Raw genomic sequence first — 21,066 nt, forward strand, 5'->3', positions numbered from 1 at the left:
ACATGTCTCGCTGTTCCAAGTCCATGAAATACAGACGTGCACCTTCGCGATGAACGCATATTTCCCTACAATTTACTCGCGAGGCGCCATTCATCTTGAGCCGATTGCCCATTAGAGGAAGAGGCGATAAAGATTCGTGGATAGCGGTTTGTCTGTCTCGTGTTTTTTTAAAATAATTGAAAATCTGATGTCGAGATGCGTTTAAAGGGGCGTTTATACTTGGTAAATTATGCTTACGATGTTTTGATGCGGAGCTATTTCGCTTGGAAGTTTGAACCGGGTGATAATGAAATTTTAATTCCTATAAATGTGCGTATAAAAATAAGTAATCGTATGCAAGAACGTCAGTTTGAGTGAATTTTATTTTATTATTTGATCTTTTTTCCCCGTTTTATTTTTGTGTTCGTCGTTTCATTTTCAATGTGCAGAGGTATGATATAGTGCAACGCAAAATTGTATGATGTATGATAATAAACTATTAAAAAATTAATTTAAAAAAAGTATCTGCAATTTGTGATATAAACAAGCAATATAATTTTGAAGAACAATTATTATATATTATACCTATTATATATTATACCTATATTGTACCTATATTATACCTATATTATTACAAAAAAAAAAAATAAATACTTAATTAATTCGATAATTTAAATATTTAACTAATAAAATTCTTGTATTCTGGTTTTTCAAAATGTTCAAGAAAGATAAAAATATGAACCTATATATAATAAGTAAAAACCTGTACATAAAATTGAACAAATATATACAGTCATTACAAATATTTTAATATTACTATTACAAAGAATTCATTTATTCTTTACTTATATCTATAATCTTGATCAGTAATAAAAACAGATCCAAAACAACCAAAGAAAATGAAATTGCATCAAATTTTCTAGAATGTAAAATCATCTCAACTTTTTGTTCTCCTTTTACTTTAAATCAATACCTAAACAAAATAACAGATTGAAAGCATGTCGGTATAATTTGAGGGTGTCGAGAAGTTGTTAACTTGGAACGAATTCCTAGAAAAAAGTTCAAAAATTAAAATATTCCTCGGAAATATATTCTTGGTGTGGATATTCGAGGCCAACAAGGCGTTAATGATCGATAGATCGAAGCGAGCCAGTTAAACGATCAGATTATCCGCACTATAGGCCCTTATAACTTATTCCACCGATACAGAGTCTGATCGGATCGTGGTAATAGCTTCTGGTTACCGGTTGTAACCCGAAGCTCTCGATTTAGTTCAAAATCGATCAACGCATAGTATATAAGAACGCTATCCGCACGTTAGCCATATTTAATACGGGCCAATCCCTTCAGGGCCTCCTATTTACGTGGAATGTAAATCACATCCACGGGATTTTCGCTTCTTATCGATCGTTTTCTATTTGAATACAGACATTTTCAATTCTGCTCCTCCCTCGCAGATGCGTCACGTACGAATCTTAATTTAATGCACGCAACGTTCGAATTTCTCGCGCGTTTCGGATTGTTAAATTGTACGATACGTTGCTTGAATTGAAAGAAAGAATCGTGACGATGTTTGATATTATATATGTTTAAGATTAGAATATTGAATAAATTATCTGTTAAAAAATTATTGTTTTATATATTGCATTTTGTTCATTTTTATATTAGTATTTCAAAAATATCCCTATAAAATATCCCTATAATATATTTAAATTAATACCTATAAATAATTCTATTAATATTATGATGAACGGTAAATATCTAATCTAAAAAACTAAATAATATTTTCTTTATAATTCTTTATAATTTTCTAAATAAAAATTGTGCTTCAATGTTTAATATTCAACGTTTTTAAAATATAAAATTTAACATCCTATATTATACATTATATTTTTAATCATTAAACGTTTTATTAAAAGAATCCATTTCAGATCTATCTATTATAAATAATCAATATGAATGATAAATATGTACTTATACAAGAATAGATATTTCATCAATAACCAAAATAGAGATACAATTCGAACGAATTGAAAAAAATAAATAAACTGCAATCGTGTTCCGTTTTTCGTTCTCGATCTAAGGTTAAGTACGCGGTACTACAGCCTTCTGTGCAACAAGTTATCCTTCTATCCCCACCATTTCATCAAATCAACACGTTTCTCTCTCCCTCCCACACAATCCTTTTTCCTTCACAGTTTGACGCAGTGATGTGCTTCTATACGACTATATCTACCTGTCTCTTTTCATTCTTAAGAATATTCCAGTTCTTTCACTCACCTTCAACATACGGCGTTCTCTATCCTTTGTTGCTTCTCGATGTCGACGTAATTTCTTTCCTCCTCCAGCACAACCTTACCACGTGCTTCTCTCGCACTCGTTTCTCTGATCTGAGTACAGGCATGTGCCGCGCATGCGCCAAATGCTACCGTGCGCAGCTCGTGCTGCGCGTACGCCAGAAACGAGCATCCTTTCTTTTCTTCCTTGCTCTCACCATGTTCACACTACTTCCTCTGCCGGCTTCTTGGCTTTTAACGTACTTTCTATCCTTCTTTCACTCTCTTTATTTCTTTTACTGTGCATCTTTTTCTATAGTACCGTGCGCAGCTCGTGCTGCGCGTGCGCCACCAAGTACCTATTTCTCCTCTTCTTTCTTCCTTTACAGGAATTTTCCATCTCACTTCTACAACTTCTTACTACGATCCTTCGACGATTTTTATCCTGTTCTTTGTTTGCTATCCTTTATTCTTACTATTTCTCTCTACCTAACAGTAACAGTACCTCTCTTTCTCTGTTATACGATGGTCAGCTCGTGCAGAGCGTATGCCACGATAAAACATTCATTTTCTATCTTCTTTCCAATCACTATCCATCCTTGTTGTAACTTGTCTGGTCGTTCTATCTTCCTGCACAGGTTTCGTAATACTTTTTGTCTTTTTTTCTTTTTTCTCTCCATCGTGTTACTTTCTTTTGCTAACTAACCTTGTTCATCTCATGCTGAGTTTTTGTTTTTCTGTTGCACTGTGCGCAGCTCGTGCTGCGCGTACGCCACGGCCGTCCTTTCTTTTCTCTTTTGCTCTCGTTCGTCACCTCGCTAATCGTACATCCTCTTCTCTCTTTTTACCTTTCTCATCGTTCCTTTTGTATTTCTTATTTTGTTTTCCTTGACTGTTCTTTTATTCTTTTTCACTATCTTCGTTACAATCTGCCTTTACCTTTAAGTGCGCGCGCAATTCGAGCTGAACGCAAATGTCAACCTTCCTGACTTATCTTTCTTTCTCGACGTTCCGATCCTTTCTTTGTTTTATTTCTTTATTACAGATTAAGAATTCACAATTTCACATGAGAATTTAATAGTTTCCGAACCCAAAATATCCTATTAAAGTATCGAACACCAATATTTGACACACTTCACTGCTGCAACGACGCCGACTTCATTTACACTAAATTTTCGTCAATTTGATTTCGCGCATGCGCAAAACGAAAAACTTTTACCAACTAAAGAATATTAAATTTAGCGGAAAAATTTAAAATGCGAAACTATTTGTTAAAATTAAATTAAAAATATAATAATTTTTTAATTTCATTTTACATTTATTTAAATGCAATTATATGTAAGAAAAATTAATAAATAATTTTATAATAATATTTCATATTTATATTTTCGTGTATTTTTGATTTTCATTTGTTGAAATGAAAAAAAAATAGCAATATGTTAAATAATTTATTTTAATAAATAACGTAATAATTTATTTTAATAAATAAATATAATAATTTCTAAAATATTAATATTTTATGATAGAAGTAACAATTATTTAACATATTTTAAATTATCAATAGAAAATCTATAACTTTCCATCTTTAATTATTATTCCCTTCTTTATCTTTCATGCAACCATTATTTCTTTATTTTCTCTACCATATATAACAATGAGAACTAAAACAATGTTAACATTCTCACATAAAAAATTCAACACGTGAAATGTAAATTGCATAACCGGCAGCTACTCGCCTTTTTTCACAAGGGTGAACGATACAAACAATATCGAAGGGGTGGAAGGTACCTGCCCTTTTGCGCACCCGATCCTACGCACGTATGTACCTGTACGAACGTTGTCTCTACCCTCTGCCCTACTCGACTTCGGTAACGCGCATGCGCAGCCCTTCAGCTATATAAGAGGAAGACTCCTCATCCTAGCTCACACTCAATCACACCTACTCAAAACGTGCGCATCTTTAAAGATAGAATCGAATCATATCCATCCATAAAAATTCGTGTTGCAATCTTGTACACGTGTCTACCTCGTTCCATTTCCGTTTCATCTCGATTTCCCTTTACTTCTCATTCTCTTCCTCTCTTTCTTTCTCTCTTTCTCTCCCTCTCTCTCGCAAGATATCTGCCTCATATACTTGCCATACTTATACATACATACATACCTATACGTATACAAACAGGTACGTACAGAAATCTACGTGACGTACACGAATCGTACAGGCCGCAAAGGCTTGCTCGATCAAGAACACCGAGAGTCCACACGCAGACAGTCTGGTTTTGTAACGTCAAGAATCACGACCGGTTTTTCTGCTGCAACGGCGTCACCATGAAGAGGCAAATCTCGAGAATATCTCCCGTCAGTTCGATGACTGATCGACGTATTGACAGTGGGCTGTTCACCAGACGGGCCATCAAGAATACTCTGTCGACCGTTCGAGGATTGTACGGTAAACTTCGGCGAGAGGTCATTCATGTAAACGACAAAATCATGCGGCAGAGTCGCGTTAACGAGATTGGAGGCAGGATGACAGCATTCAGGATGCATATTGACGACGAAGAGCTGCGGAATCTGAGAAACGAGAATCTGGAAAACGAATTGAAAGAGCTGGCGATGAAAATGAACAGGAATTACTTCCACGATGTCCCGTTAGGAAGAAGACTACTCGACGAAGAGGAAGATGGAGAGGAAGATCGAGGAATCGAGGATCGATAGATACGATTAGTAAGGTCTTTCATTGTATTCCACGAATTTTAAATTTTAGCTTTAAGTTTAAAACGTCTTTCATGTTAGAAGTTAAGATTGTAGATTCGATTGCTATTTAACTCCTGGTTCGGAGCTTTAATTGCATTAATATCGAATGGATCGATTCGTTATAGTAAAGTTGTAGAATTAAGAGAAATTGCAATAATAGTATCGTAAGGATGTTTTTTTTAAGTTAGATAATATTTTTAGACTGATTTAAACTGTGATACTAAAATTAAATACATCCAGATTAATAAAATATCGTAGATATAATTGCTCGAACTTTGTTCGAGGATATAGGCCGCCCAGTGCATATTCTATAATCTCAGAAATTGTGATACTTGCAGAGAAAATTTTATATTATATCTTATTGTCGTTGAAACTGTGATATTAGGATAAGAATTAGGACTTCCAAAAAAAAGCTGTGATATTAGAAGTTAAAAGAAATTGCAATAATAGTTTGTAAATTAGAGAAACTGTGATAACAGAATGCTTTAAAGAAAATAAGGATTATGTTGTAAGTAAATTGATCTCATTAAATACGTGTCTTCCATAAAATTGCAATATTAATTCGTAACAGAATAATCTAAAAATTTTATGTAGGAAAATTATAAAGATAAAAAACTGTGATAATTATTCATAAGATTTATAATAATTTGTAAGTTAGAATAGAATTCATGGAATTATGGCTCGAGCGATATCTTGTGATATTTGTAATTATCCTGAGATCTACCTATTGATCCATAAAAATTGAAGTTTGTGTGTAAAAAAATCATTTTTGTGTTTTGGCTTATTTGTGAAATTTGTATTTTGTATGTTTGTATTTTTTTGTTCTTTTTGTCGCTTTGTTTTCTCGATTTGTGCACTTTGATTTGTAATTCTTAGGCTTATTCGCACTCTTTTTTGTATAATCGTTTAGTATTGCGTTTTTATATTTTTTTTTCGATATATGTTTCGATTTCTTTTGCTTTGTATCTAAGATATGCATGTATTTGTATTCAATAAACGAATTGTGTGAATAATCATGAATTTATTATTTCATTCCCTATTCCTAATAATTTTACTAAGAAAAACTTAAGAACTAAATTCTAAATTTTGAACGATTTCTAGTAAATGAAGAAAATATATATATATATATATAAAAGATAGTATTCTTGAAAAAGAAAAATAGAGACTCATTTCCATACACTTGTCCTATTGTAATAAATGTATTTGAATTAATTATAATTTTAAATAATTATATTTTATAGTTTTTAAGCTTCTGACTTATTTAAAATTTTTAAATTTTTGAATAAAGTACTTAAACAAAAATTAGATAAACACACAATATTTAACTGAACGTTAAAATTAAAAGAATAAAAATATATATAATTTAAAATATAACACTTAAAAATATAACAATATAAATTGTTATTATAATATTCTTAATATAAAATATTAAATATATTAATGTTAATAATAATATTTATAATTATTGTAAATAAATATATAAAAAATTGTGATAAATAAAATAGAGATTCTGCAATTTTATATAATTTAAAAATTTACAATAATTGTGTAAAAAATATTCTCAAGTAAAAAAATATTTTATATAATTTGAAATATTTTTTCCCGCATATTTTTTTAAAGTGTTGTGCACCATCTATTATTAGCCCTTTTAACTTCTCTAAACTGCATAGTTTGGTCTTGCTACGCTAGATGGCGATCATCCAAAGGCCACCATGCCCTTCATATTAATAAATACATCCAATCTATGATTTATTTAAACTATATTTTATTAATTTTACATACTCGTCATTCATAAATCCAATTTAATTTATTATAAAGTTTTAAAATACATAATTTATCTTATATACTGGAAAAGAAATTCTATGTTTCATAAGAAATTATACCAATCATATAGCAATATTATTACTTTACTATTATAAATTTTATATTCTATTTTGTATACATAAGATTGGAAATTTTTATATCACACATATATATATGATATATATGGTAATTAAACATTTCATCCATATTTACTACATAATACATAATAATAAAATAAACATAAAATAAAGATCAAGTTTTAATAAATTATTCCATTGATATTACTATCAACTGTCTACACTTAATCATTACCTCAATATCTCAAAAAACATCTCAAGCATTCAAATCGGAAGAAAAAGAACGATACCAAAAAACGATAGATAACACGATCAAAAAGATACATAAAACCATTATCACATTGACGTGTACAAACTGTACCACGAAAATAGTAGCACCAAAGAAAGAAAAGAAAGAAAAAAAGAAAGAAAGAGAGAGAGAGAGAGAGAAGGAAAAAGATTTTTTTACATGTGGAACATCTTGGTCTCGCGTCCTCGAATGGAACTAAGATTAATCCAGCGAGTCCTGTCATTAATAAAGGTGTTCGCGATTCATCGGTCGACATTCGAGCGCAGACCACAAAAGGGGAGCAAGGTATTGCGGTATTAAGTGACAAGACACGCAATCGTGGCACGGAAAAAAAATGAAAAGAAAAGAAGAGAGGTAGAGAGAGAGAGAGAAAAGGAACGACGGTCAGACGGCGAATAAAGAAGTGAAACGAAAGGGGATGAAAAAGAGGAATAATAAGCGTTCGGTACGTTTCTAGAGGGATCGAAAAAAATAACTGGCATGGTTCAGATTACGAGCATTAACTGTCATTATACGGGTAGCCAACTACCTGAAGGCTTTCATTATGTTGCTGCTGATTCAATACAATTTTCCATTTAGATTATCGCGATGATCTTTCGCGGATCTAACCTGTTGCGTGGCCCTCAGGAAGCGCAATGTGATATGATCGGATCATGGAATACGGTCCTAATGGAAAAGGAACTTTCTCTTTCTCTCTCTCTCTCTCTTTCTCTTTCTTTTTCTCTTTGTATAGACAGATTTTCTACCACCGCATAAAAGAATTCCATTGGCCATCCACGGAGCCTTAATCTGAAAGTGGCGTAGTGTTGGGTTACGTTTTCGAAACTTTTGAAAATATTGTCAAATATTTGATGCCGCTACGGGAAAAGGGGCCTTTTCAGCGTGGGCCATGGGCGTTCGTGGGGATTAGATATACGATACCGCGTTTCGAATCGTTCTTTGATGAACGAGATATTGATTTGGATCGACACAGTGCCTTTTGAGGGGAATAATAATAATTGTAATAATGCATTTGTGGTGTTAGAAAAAAATGTGAGAAGTGCACGATGAAGAATCCTTTATGAAGGATTAGTTGATCGAATTTTATGAATAATGAATATCTTTTTAAAGAGAATAATTTGTAATGAAATTATAAGATTATATACGAAAATTACTATGCATTTTTTAAAAGGGATATATTTATGGAAAAAGAAAAAGAAAAAGATTTTTATTATAGTAATAATAATTTCTTTATCTATACACACACACAAACACAGACATACATATTTCTGAGTCGCAAACATTTTGGAATCAAGTGAATGCTTCTTAAAATGTAAAAATAACACCGGAATGTATTTTAGGACGAAGCACGAGGATCCTCTCAATTCCACTGACATTCGTGTCATTTTTGCCATGCGAGATGAATACATTTGAACGGTCCCTTCAGTCACGACGCATCTGAGCTTCTAAAAAGCCTGCTATTGTCATGGAACCTAGCATTATGGAGTGATTTTCGAGTTATTCCGACTTATTCACTACAAAAGATGGTCTAGGCTGTGGATCTCTATTGTAACATCTTTCAACCAGTGGCGTCACAAATCGCAAAAAATATACAATAATTCATTTTAACATTATCGAATAAATAAAGAATATATTCGCATATATCGACACATAAATGGTATAGATTAAAAATTAACGAATAATTTTTTAATATCACTTTGAATAAATTACCCGATAAAATAAAACAAACCTTTCTTTAATTATAATATTTTGTACAAATGTATACAATTTGTTTAAAAAATTAGAAACCACTTTTATACTTTCTTTCACAAAGTCTGAACTTAACGTTTGTGTCACTGTTAATAAATAAAATGATGTTTTAATAATATCTACTAGAATTGAAAAAAAAATGGAAAAAGATTCACGAGAAATTGCGATTCGCTACGCCAATGGGAACCATAGGATCCAGAATAAACTGACTCAAGGCTCAACAAGCCATTCCCGGCTATAATATCATCGGGGAAGACAAATTTCTTAAAAATGTACCTTTTCGACTCTTAAAAGGGACAATTATTGTATTATTTGACGCCGTTTAAACCCGGCAAAACGAACTTAAAGACTTTCCATGGGATCACGCGACCCGCAAGGATCCTTGTATTATTTCAAAGGATCGGGAATTCAATGGTGCGAAAATTCACCTTCGAAAATGTTATTCTTCTCGCTCGAGGCCACGGAAATATTTTTCGAAATAAAATACAGATCCAGGTGGCCCCATGGCTTATTGGCTCTGATAATAGACATATTAAGTCACGTCAAACTTCGCTTTCCATTTATTATTATTAGGGAAGATGAAAAGATGAAATCCGAAAGATGCAGAAAATTTTCACTTCTGCTTGTTGAGATAAATAATTCCTTCGAAGGGTGGATTTATATCGATGAATGTCGAGAAAGTTTAGACTTCTTGATTGCACTATTGTGTCCTACTTTTAGTTAAGATATTTATTTTCCTTCTCCGTTTTCAATAAGTGAATATAATTTATAAAATATTCCCAAACTTCGCTTTTCCTACATTCGAAATCTACTTAAAATGATTCAAATACTTATTAATATTTAAATTATCTTAATATTTTAATTTAAATATCTATTTTTTTAAATATCTTAATATTTTAATTTAAGATATATATTGATTACAGAGGAAACAATAAGAAAATTCTGTATTTATGCAACTTAGAGTATTTTATTTGATACCTTTTCAAATTCTTTCGTATTTCCTCAAAAATGTTGAAAATAAACCTTAAACAACAATTAAAAAAGAAATCTAAGCCCCTGAAAAAAAATAACAACCATCACTTCTCCCTCGTTATCACAAAGCATCAACCTTCGAGCCCAAAAACTTGAAAAGAAACTGTGACATAGTCACGTATCCTCAACGAATTTTCCAACCGCTCGACGATATACGAAGGCACTTAATGTCCAAAGATACTCGAATCATCGAATCTCGTAGAATCCTGTCCCGATCAAAGAGATCCCCTCGCCACTTAGGTATCGATTTTTCTTGCGTTTCGTGACAATCGTGGCCGCCACGGACGAGGACCCTCTTCCTTGCACTCCCACTCACGTACCCCCCGAACAATTCGTACGAGAAAGAAAGAAGAAAAGAAGAAGGAGAAGAAGAAAAAAAGAAGAAAAGAATTGGTTCCTCCGCCCGCTTTTTTGAGGCGAGCCGTAGACTCTGATTCTTTTGTGAACACGTGCACGAGAAATCGTAAATCTAACTAAAGAAAAACCCTTATATAGAGAATAGAAGAGGAGAGGTAGAAGGAAGGAAGAGGCCGGTCGGGGATACTTAGGGCGCACCCATATATACGGGGGGCTCGTGGAAACCTATACTAAGTGGATAATGGGGCATAGGCGTAATCTTGCCACTGTAACCATACCTGCCACATTTTTAGATACGTTTCCCGGATTATAGGGGGCAATGAAATGGGCGAATTACGACTATGAGGATCCAAGCATCGCTAAACTTACGAGTCTTGGGGTGTATTGTTGGGGCCATTGTACAAAGCGGCTGAATGATAGAAATATTTGTAACTTCGCGCACCAAGGTCTTGGAGAGGCTCGAGTGCACTTTCTGCCTGTGGAGAGCAATGTGTCGGTTATCTTTCTGGTCCCGAGTGGTGTTTCGAGTAGTAGTACTTCGAAAGGGAGATCCTGCTGCCTCTTAAGAACAGATAGCGCTGCTTCAGACTTCATTCTTGTTCTTGATGATGTTATAACGCCTCGAATATTGTAGAAATATTTAAGAAACTGTGAAATGGATGCTCGTTTTAATTTGAAATTAAATATTTCGTAATTTTCTTTTTCCTTCAATTTTTTCCCCTTCGAGAAATTGATCCTCGTAGTTGAAGAATAAAATTCTTGCATCAAATTATATTTTAAGATCCCATTTGAAATTATTTTAATTTAATAATGAACGAATAATTTGACTAAACATTTGACTATTTAGTAATATTTAGTAATAATTATTATCTCTTAATTATAAAGTAATAATTAGTAATTAATGAAACAGTCTTGGATTTAGAAAGTCTTAAAGAGTGTTCATCACAAAAAGAAGATACAAAATGTACAAAAATATTTTTATAATATAGTATTTTATGCAACGAGCTCAACATATTTGATCAAAATAAGAACGATGTATGTTGTAACAAGTAATGCGTTCTTGAATGATAATCATTTATGTATTTATAAATATACATATACAATACCTGCATGTAACTAGCAGAAGCTATTACGAAAAAAATATAAAAAAAATCCCGCAAAATTGCAGCTTTCCTCTCTTATGAAAATTCAAATAATGAATATTGCATAATGAAGCAAGTCGACGAGTCGAGGAGATTGCAAATTGTAGGTACCATGTGGGTACGCCCCTATAATAAATCCTAAAAGTGATTGGAAGTTCACCATACTCTTGCAGAAATTACAATACAAGCGTCTCTACAAATCATGCCGTGAATTATTCGCGAAACGCGTATTAATGAGCTATGATGACAGGTAGTAGTTACAGAAATAATAAGAAAAAAGAAAAGAATTGTAGTAAAGATGAATCCATTAATCATCATTTTACAAGATGTAATCCATTCTTACGTCGTTTAGTTCATTAGGAATCCTTTATTTTCCATGGTTCTTTCAACAACTTGGAAGTAAATATATCAAGATGTGGGTATAATTTTTGTTTTCTTACTGGCAATAAGGGAAGATAATAAATTAGTGAATACCACAAATTGCAAAGGAATTACTTATTCGTATATATTGGATTACACGAGTTATTTCTACTGATTAATATTTATTCTTTCTAAATCTTTTCAACGATTCTTAATTGAAATGTTTTATTTAAAAGTTTTTATTCGTCAATATATTGAAATATATTTATAATTTCCCTAGACTTAAGTCACGATTTCCCCTAAACTTTGATCTCGTTTATCTATCTGTATTTAATTGTCCAATAACTGAACCTCAATGTATAATATTTAAATTTTGTTTAATCAATGAATGTTTTTAAAAATTCTAAATTTATTATACAAAATAAATAATTTAATACTTTTAAATAATTTCAAAAATTGAAATATATTTATTTTATTGTTTTATTTTTTTTTTCCTTTTGTAAAAAATAGCATTTAATGAGAGGAAAGAAGGTAAAGGAAAAAAAGACAAGCAGAGATATCGATCAACACCCGTCTAACACTAACATTAATTACCATAGTAGTCACGAAAGAACTAGACCTTCTTAGATTTCCGACACGAGGACTGTTAAACGACAACGACGAAAAACTGACTGGTAATACGATCTTTCGTTCACAAAATCTTCGTCCAAATGTTTTCAACGAGTGCTCTAAATATATAGATCTACGAGACACTTTTTGAGCGTTAGTCTACCACCTTGCGACAGACATTTGAAACATCCGTAAAAAAAAAAGGAAAAAAAAAAGAAAACACGTATGCTAATAATACACAGGATATATCGTAATAAATTCTATCCAAGAATAAAATCTGATTGCAGATATCGCATTACAAATTAATGATATTTAAATTTTGAAAAATTGGCCAATCATCTCTACACGAAATCTTTTTTCTTTTTTGTGAAATCACTACTTACGGACTATAATCGAACTGGAATTCATAATCCTTTGAAAATTCATAAAATTAAAAATGAAAATAAGAAAAACATGAACTGAAATTCAATATTATATTATTTTCTCCACTTAACTCACTTATTTGCATACATACGAATTTAAAATATCTACTTCTTAAATGTCAGACAATAAAAAAAAGAAAAAGAAAATTCTTGAAACAATCCTTGAAACAGTCATAAAATTATTTATCGATAATCTATAATTTTTTATCTCATCCTCTAAAATCAACTCTTCAAAGATATTCCACTAACATCAACACCCCGTAATTAAAAATATAATTAAAATTCGAAGTTATTATTACGAAGGGAAGATTTTCCACTGGTCTGGAAAATCAGTCTCTGACCAAATGATCTTTCAACGCGAGACGGAACGAAAACGAGAGCAGTTTCGTGGCCTGATCGTTAGGGGGTCGAAGAGACGCAAGTGTCTGGCGATAGTATATTTGTCAAGGGCGAGGAGAAAGGGGAAGGAACGAGGGAGAAACCGAAGGCAGTTTCAACTTTCGACCACGTGTGTCTCGCATTACGGACGTGAAGCACTTTTTTCCCCTTCACGACCACGTCGAAATTTTGCGCACATGCCTGGCCACTGGCGTGTCGAGAGTGCGCCTGTCCCCGGGCCAATTATCGTTGGCCTCGAGTGACCACTTCCGGTCCTCTTTCACCGGTAACTTCTCTCGCCTAACCGTGCGACGACTACTACCACCACCACCACCATCGCTTCTCGTTGGAACGTGATCACCTGACTCACTGCCTTCTTTTTTCCCCAATCTTTTTACCACGAAGATTTCTTACTTCCTGTTTACCGCTCGGGTAAAAATTTTCTTTTTCTCTCTCTCTCTCTTGAATTTATTGCTCGATTTTAGTTTATCTTTTTTCTCGCCGCAGAAGACAGAATGAGTGGAATGTATTAACGAAATTACACCTTTTGATTTATTATTGGAAAAAAGTTGTAATACGCGAACAAAATTTTTCTCGATTTTATAAAACAGAGAGTTTTTTTTTTTTTTTTTTAGTTTTTGGAGATTTTTAACAGGTTGAACAATTTGACAAAAATGGTATGTTAGCTTCTGTTGTTGAATATATCTTTGGTCGAATAATATCATGTATATTTTTCAAAATAGAAAATGTATCGAATTACGTAATACTATGAAGGTATTATTCGCTGTTTCACTAGGTAAGGGAGAATTTCTGAATGGGGCGAAAGTAAACAGAGAAAATGAGAAAGGAAACCTTGGCATAACCCTGATCCAATCAAGTAGAAGTGCACCAATGAAACGTGATCCACTTGGTTTTTTTTACGATTAAGATTTCATGCTTCCTCGTTACTTGACCGTGCGAAATTATATATATATATATATATATATATATAAAAACTTGCAGTCATTATCGGATGGAACTAATTGCGTTTCATTTCAGCGGTATCATTATTGCATTAAACTTGAATTCCCGTGAAATGCTATTCGAGATTGCATTTCATTGTAATTGCTTTTTAAACTTCTTAATATCTTCCGATCGCTCGATATCGTTTACAAAAAGCTTGAATCGATATTGATAAAAAAAATTAACCATCCCAGCAATTATATACCGTGTTTCCATTCCATTATACATATTGCAGAATTTTTTTTTTTACATTGAAATAATTAATGCGAGAAATCACTCGTACGTATCATATATTTAAAAATTTTGAAGAAATTAAGATAAAAAAGATGGATATTTTTAAATTAAATAAATAAGCTTTTCAATTTTAATAATTTCGAGAAGATATTACCTTTGGTTCATTTTTCGTAACACTTCAACTTCTCTACTCATCACGAGATATTCCATTAATCTTCCATCAATACGAATCGAAATTTGAAAAGAAGATCATAAAAATCACTTATTTAAAAATTTGGTGATATTTCAATTTCGTTGATTTTTATTTGGAATGCGTTCCAAATTCGAAAGGAAAAAAAAAAGAAAAGGAAAGAAAAGATTCATGGATCGAGAACATGGAGCAGCACACTCGTGCCTATTAATAGATAATCTCTTCTCAGCCACGTTTGAAAAAAACGTTTCGAAAAAAAGGATCGAGGTTTGAGAGGAAAAAAAGCGAGTGATCACGTGCAGCCACACACGCGACGTGGGAAAAGGCAAGATATGGTGAAAAAAAAAAAATTCGAAAAAACGAAAGCCAGCTTGACAGCGGCGTCTTAACTATTGCCGTGACCCAAATCCTCGGATTAAATCGTATCATCCCTCTTTCTTGGATGACCCACTCTCACTGAGATACCTGAGAACGCGAGTTTAATTATTTTTATCTTTTATTTCAATTTTTCAATCGAAAACTCATCAACAATATTTTGCTTCGCGATAATTAAAAAAAATTAATATTTCGTTTTTAGATAAGATAAATTTAAGATAGCGAAAAATCAACAATACAATAACGATTTAATTATATTTAAATAAATTTTCTATTCAATTATCAATTATTCATAAGAATATAATCTGATATATTTTCGTTCGAAAAAATGTACACTGGAGAAAGCTATTTTAAATAAAATTAAAAGAACGCAAAATATTGGAGAAAGAAGAATTTTTCTTTTTTTAGATAAATCAAGCTGAGAAAAATAATAATAATAAAAAGAAGATATTTAATAATTTTGAGCGAGATAGCTCTATTGAGAAAAAGCTTGTCGATGACGTGGTGGATCGCAGAGACAGGGATTCGATGTAATAAATCACGAGTTGAGTTTCACACGACGTTACAATGTGAGGTTTCGTCTGATTAATAATCCCCTGTAACGTGATATTTACCTGCCTATCGCAATTTGAGAACGGAAAGGTTTCTTCCAATTTAAGTTTTTAACGATGAAACTAGATATTCCAGATGAATTTACAAGGAAGGCCGATTCCGTTCGAATTTCATACCTTGCACGCAGCAATGACGATTTCGGGATGAAAATTCAAATTCCCTTCGAAAAATTGCAATTCCCCTTTAAAAAAATTTATATAACCCTTTTTATTTTTTTCTCGAAAACAAAACAGTCTTGGAACAACCCTCTTCCCTACGAACCAGTCGCATCAAAATGTTGTACAATTATCGTATACAAACTTTATCATCTAAAAAATAATACAAATCCATCTTTTATTTAGAACTACGATATGACCCAGCTATGTATCCCATAATTCACTTAAACTTAAATCGCCAAAGAACAACCACGACTCGACCAACAAATCCATTATCGCCCGGCGGGGCCTTAAAAATCACGCAAATAAAAAAGAAGAAGGAATCGAGAGAGCATGAAGGGAAAGAAGGAGAGGGGAGATTGGGTCCACCTGTTGCGGCAACCCCAGAGAGAGAAAGAGAGAGCCCCTCTTCTTTCTAATCTGGCCTAAAAACACCGTGGATTCACGCATTAGCCCTGCTACCGCCGTTACACCTATCCTCAGATCCCCTTTTTCGTAATATTACACGCGGTCACACCTGCGACTTCATCGCTTGGAACGGAAGCGGAGGAAAAAGACAGCGACCTCTAAGCAGACGTGGCGGCCATTTCGACCTACCACTTCGAATTACTATAATTTTTCCCGCTAATCTTCCTTTTTTGCTCTCTCTTTCTCTTTTTCGGTCGTTTCTTTTCTTCTTCTTTTTTTCCTGGATCATGGATAGCCATTTAGACACTGGACACAGGAAACGCATTGCGCGATACAAAGAGATACTCACGTTTTTCGGGAGGATTCAGAAAGATGGTGCCTTCTGACAAATCTGTAATCCCGGCATCCGGTTTCACGTTTCCCGACGACCCGATATAACGTTTCTCGACAAATGACACAACTCACTGTTGGGTAAATATGGAATTTGGATGAACACGTTTGGGTCTGTTGTTAATTAATTTCGAAAGAATTTTATCCTCTGGTTCCAAGTGTACAGAGAAGTGGTAAAAGAAGGAAGCTCGTTTAACTCGCCATTTGTCCCGTAAAGGTTGCCTCTTTATCCATCACCAGTTAAATAGATTTCCAGCTGTACACGTGTTCACGAGTGAAATAGTTGTCAATGCTTCCTCCCTTCTAAGGAGACACAATGAAGAAGTAGAAAGGAAGAAACGAAAAAGAGCCTCCTCGAGAAGAGGAGGAGAAGGAGGAGAAGAAAAAGAGGAGGAAGAAGAAATATGGAACGACCCTGTGTTTGCTTGTGTTTGCTCGACCTCGCGGAAAATCCATTGAGCCTATGGGCCAACATTGGCTGCATGCACCCCATTGTGGCAGGCCACGGTGGTTGTTACGGTTGCCTCCATACGATTCTTGCCCCCTTGTTTGACCTAGCCTCGGGGGTGTAAACGGGGCACGAGGGTAGGCCACAGTCAAATCTCGCCTCCATCCTCGACGACCTCCCTTTGTCGTCCTTACGAATTTATGCCCTGGGAAGGACCATCTCCCCGAACGAAATCAGTCCATTCATCCGATTCAGCCGCGTTAAAGATCGATTAGCAGGATAAATACGTTTGGCCAGGGGATGTTGAGGATGGTTGGTCGATTGGTTGGTTTCAGTTGACTGTTAACAGCTGGATCTAATTAAAGAAGTGTCGATGAATTTGCGTTTCCTGGGGAGGGAGACTGATTCGTTGGAATTTGAACTGTTACAGGGGGGGTCGTTTAAAAGCGTTTCGTTGTAGTTTTGATGATCGACGATGTTCGACGAATGTTTTTACAGCGCGAGTTCGATACAGAGCAAAGAAGATTACAGGTTTGGGAGGAAGAAGTAGGAGATAAATATTGGAAATAAGAAACGAAGAAGAGGGAAGTGATTTTTGAAAGATCATCAAGTGGTCAAATTAAAGCACTAATGACGAGTTTCTGATATTTATGAAGAGAGAATAAATCTCATTATCCGATAATTAAAGGAAATTGACCGGCACAGTGATCGGTAATCCGAGTGGCAGCTGTTCGAAAACTGTTACGCTTCCTTTAAAACCAATTAGTCGAGTGTCGCCGCAGCCTGACTGACGTTCGTTTTATTCCTTCCATGGCGATCGTTTATCGAAACGCCTCGTTAGAAACCAGATATTTCAGATAACGACTTAACGACTGACGACTTTATTTCGATCTAGAAGTAGTTTAAAGTGGACGATTGTCCAACCAATTAAATCTTATTTGATCTTTTCATCGATCCAATTCGAGTTTCGTTTCTCTTTTTTTCTATCTTCATTGTAGTTGCCTTTCCATTTTTTAAATTACAATTAGATGAAAGTATAATTTCAAAAATTATCGCCACAATTGTTACAGACATCAAAGTAACCAAACAAACAAAAAAAAAAGATCTAATAATTCCAACCACGTTAAACGCAACAAAGAATCAACAGCCTCGACGATTCCTCGACGATCTAACAATTTACAAAAACGTTTCGAGCCACCATAAATCCTGCCAAGAAAAATAAAAAGCATCGAACCGTTGCAATCCATTCTCCCTGCGCAAAGGTATCGACGTGAATCCTCTCTGTGAATCCAAGGTGACAGCAATCCCTGATATTGAAGCGAACACCCCCGCGGAGCAACCGACAAACTGACTGACACAACCACCACCACCAGTGTAACGAAGAATCGAGAAAGGTAACAATGAAATCAAGACCCAGAGAAGTTCCTCGAGTCATCTGCTCTCGCTATAAGAAGAACACGCGCGAAAGAATGGCGGTGGGCTTCAGGGATTGGTCACTTTCGATCTCACGAGATGTGAATGAATGGTCCAGATCGTGCGTGAATTGATCTACTATTTTTTTCGCCAACCTGGACGCGTCCCATTTTAACTTGGCCAGTTTCAAAGAGACGTCGACGAGGATGAAAATATTTGGCGATGACCATTGTTCGATATTCCGTGTTGCGGAAGAAAGGAAGAGATGGATCGATTAAATTTCGAGAGAATGTGAATTATTACAAAGAAATATTTAAATTATTCAAGGAAGATCATAGATTGATTTAAATTGATAGGTAGATAATTAAAATAAATTTATTTATCACTGTCAGGTAATCATCCAATTGAAATTATTCTTCGCTCATTAAGAGAAATGAATATTATTCTTTTCTTACCACATCGCTATATCATAATCTCGATCAAAGCATGCTTCAAATACTTTAAATCGTGAGGATCGATCGGATTCGAATAACTTAACGAGCCACTTTGGGCCTGGCTGCATTCAACCAAGGTGAACCGCGACAAAGGGACGATTCACAAAGACGCGCCTGTCGACGAAAATATTTAACAACAATCGTTATTGTCCTGGACGAAACGCAGCAAGAGGGTCGAGAAATCTGAAAATTACGCGGAACTAGAGCTAAGTGGCAAAGTTGGTGACAAAAGGTATACCCAGATTCACGCTGTTCTTTCGACCAAAATTTGCCCAAAACGTGTTCCCTTTTTCGATCTCTCCTCGTTTCAGAGACTTGTTACGTATTATTTAAAACCAAAGCTGTCCAAAGTTTCCTTATTGCAAACTATTTTCACCTAGCTAGAGTTTTTCTAAATTCTGCTCCGTTTACGATTTTCTTCAAATGTGGCCACATGATAAAATCAATAACGGTGGACATTTCTATCGATACACGTTATCATTATTGACATCGATATTTAGAAGCGTAAGAGCTCGAAATAACGAATCCACATTCAATCGAACAAACACGTTAATAACTTTAACCTTGCATAGAATAATCAAGACGAGAAATCAAGCTTGCGTACACCCTCGAACGTAATTGAACAGCGGCAACGCGCCTCAAACCAATCTCGCCAAGATCGCCGCGAGAAGAATGAAAATGGCGTCAACCTCCTTCTCCCCTTCCCTTTTTCTTCCGCCCTGTAATCTCGAGCGGCCGTGACAGGCAACCAGAAGCAGGGTGGCGGTTCATCAGGCCCATTAACAGGCCTTTGGTGTCATTTTCGCTCCAGGAGTCGATCATCCGCGATAATTCCCCGATCGAGAGCCACGAACCCCTCTTTTCACGGACGAGAAACGTGCCGCCCTTCACGAACCCCTCGATTGTCGCCCACGAGAGAAGAGAGAGTGCAGCCGTGGTAAAAGGTACGTGGAGGAAAGAGGCCAAGGATGGCAAGAATGTTGGGACGAAAAGATACACGGTTGTGGGTCTGGGTGCACGTGGTCTAAGGCTTGGATTATATTATTTGCATGCTTTTGCTGGCCCCTTTCGACGAAAAGGGAGTTCTTCGATGGATCGTGGATAATGTCAACGGGGAGTGGTCTCGGGCTCGCAAAAAAGTGATGCAATGTTAAAGCGTGCAGAGATTGGAGATTGGTTTCAACGGCTCCCGATTTTTGTTCTGCTTCGTTTTCTTCTTTTTTGCATATCGACAGAGTTAGATGAGCGAGTTTCGTAGACTCATCATCGAGAGAAGTTTTATTCTTCTTTCGAGAAATTTCAAGTTTTTTTCTCGAGTATTCATTCGTTCTTCGAATCGAGTTTCGATCGAGTTTCTAAGAACGAGGTTTTTTTAATTAATGCCTCGAGACTTTAGTCACGAATAAATATTTTAAATCTATTTCGTTTGTTCGACGACGGAGAAAGGGAAAGAAATTCCATCGTAGAAGGATATATATATATATATTTTTTTTTATTCGTTCGCATCGTGTCAGAGAAAGAGCCAATTCGTCCATCCGTTACCTAAGCGCTGGCGCAACGCCCATGAGCGTTTGCTTCCATGAAAAAGTACTCGTCAACGTTATCTATAAAGCCTCGAAGAGAAATCACATGGCAACGTGTTTCGTCAACTGATTGGAACACTTCAATGCCCCCTCTCACGTTTCGTCAAGGATGAAACACGTTTTAAGGGAGGGGGAGGGGAGCAAAAACGGTCGAGTGACGTTGTCCAGGTTAGATGAGAGGGCACGACGCCTTTTTAAAGTGGCGCGTTCACGCGTCCCTTGATCCACGACACTTTCTATCTAAATAAGCGCCTCCCCTCCCTGGTTTAAAGCGGGGCAGAAATCTGCTTTCACTATCTTCGCCTCGAGTGAAGACATTCGAGCGAGTCCTTCCCTTCGAGAGGAGATTTTAACGCCCGACACTTTTTACGGGCGAGATTACCTTGGGAGGTGAAGGGCGGCCTGTTCTCGAAAGGGCCGCGTGCATTATCGCGTGCACACAGCCGGCTTATAATGATACTCCGTCCCTCCTTCTCCTTCTCGAATCTCGCTCCTTATAGTTATGTCATCTTTCCATTTTTCCCCTTTTTTATTCCTC

The 21,066-nt window shown here is 35.1% G+C and overlaps 1 protein-coding gene across 7 annotated transcripts in view; it reads right to left on the minus strand.

Annotated features, from left to right (window-relative positions):
• LOC108004451 (tubulin monoglutamylase TTLL4-like) overlaps positions 1 to 21,066 on the minus strand; it is a 171,658-nt gene that overhangs the window by 82,697 nt on the left and 67,895 nt on the right. Inside the window, exon 1 of one of the 7 annotated variants that reach the window (XM_028664094.2) lies at positions 2,260 to 3,419. The exons of the other annotated variants lie outside the window; for them this stretch is intronic. The gene's annotated coding sequence lies outside the window, so the exon portion shown is untranslated. Of the gene's footprint in view, positions 1 to 2,259; positions 3,420 to 21,066 lie in introns of those variants that run through there. 7 annotated transcript variants of the gene reach the window in all.

This window comes from Apis cerana, linkage group LG14 (genome assembly GCF_029169275.1).
Source record: "Apis cerana isolate GH-2021 linkage group LG14, AcerK_1.0, whole genome shotgun sequence".
Lineage (NCBI taxonomy): Eukaryota > Metazoa > Arthropoda > Insecta > Hymenoptera > Apidae > Apis > Apis cerana.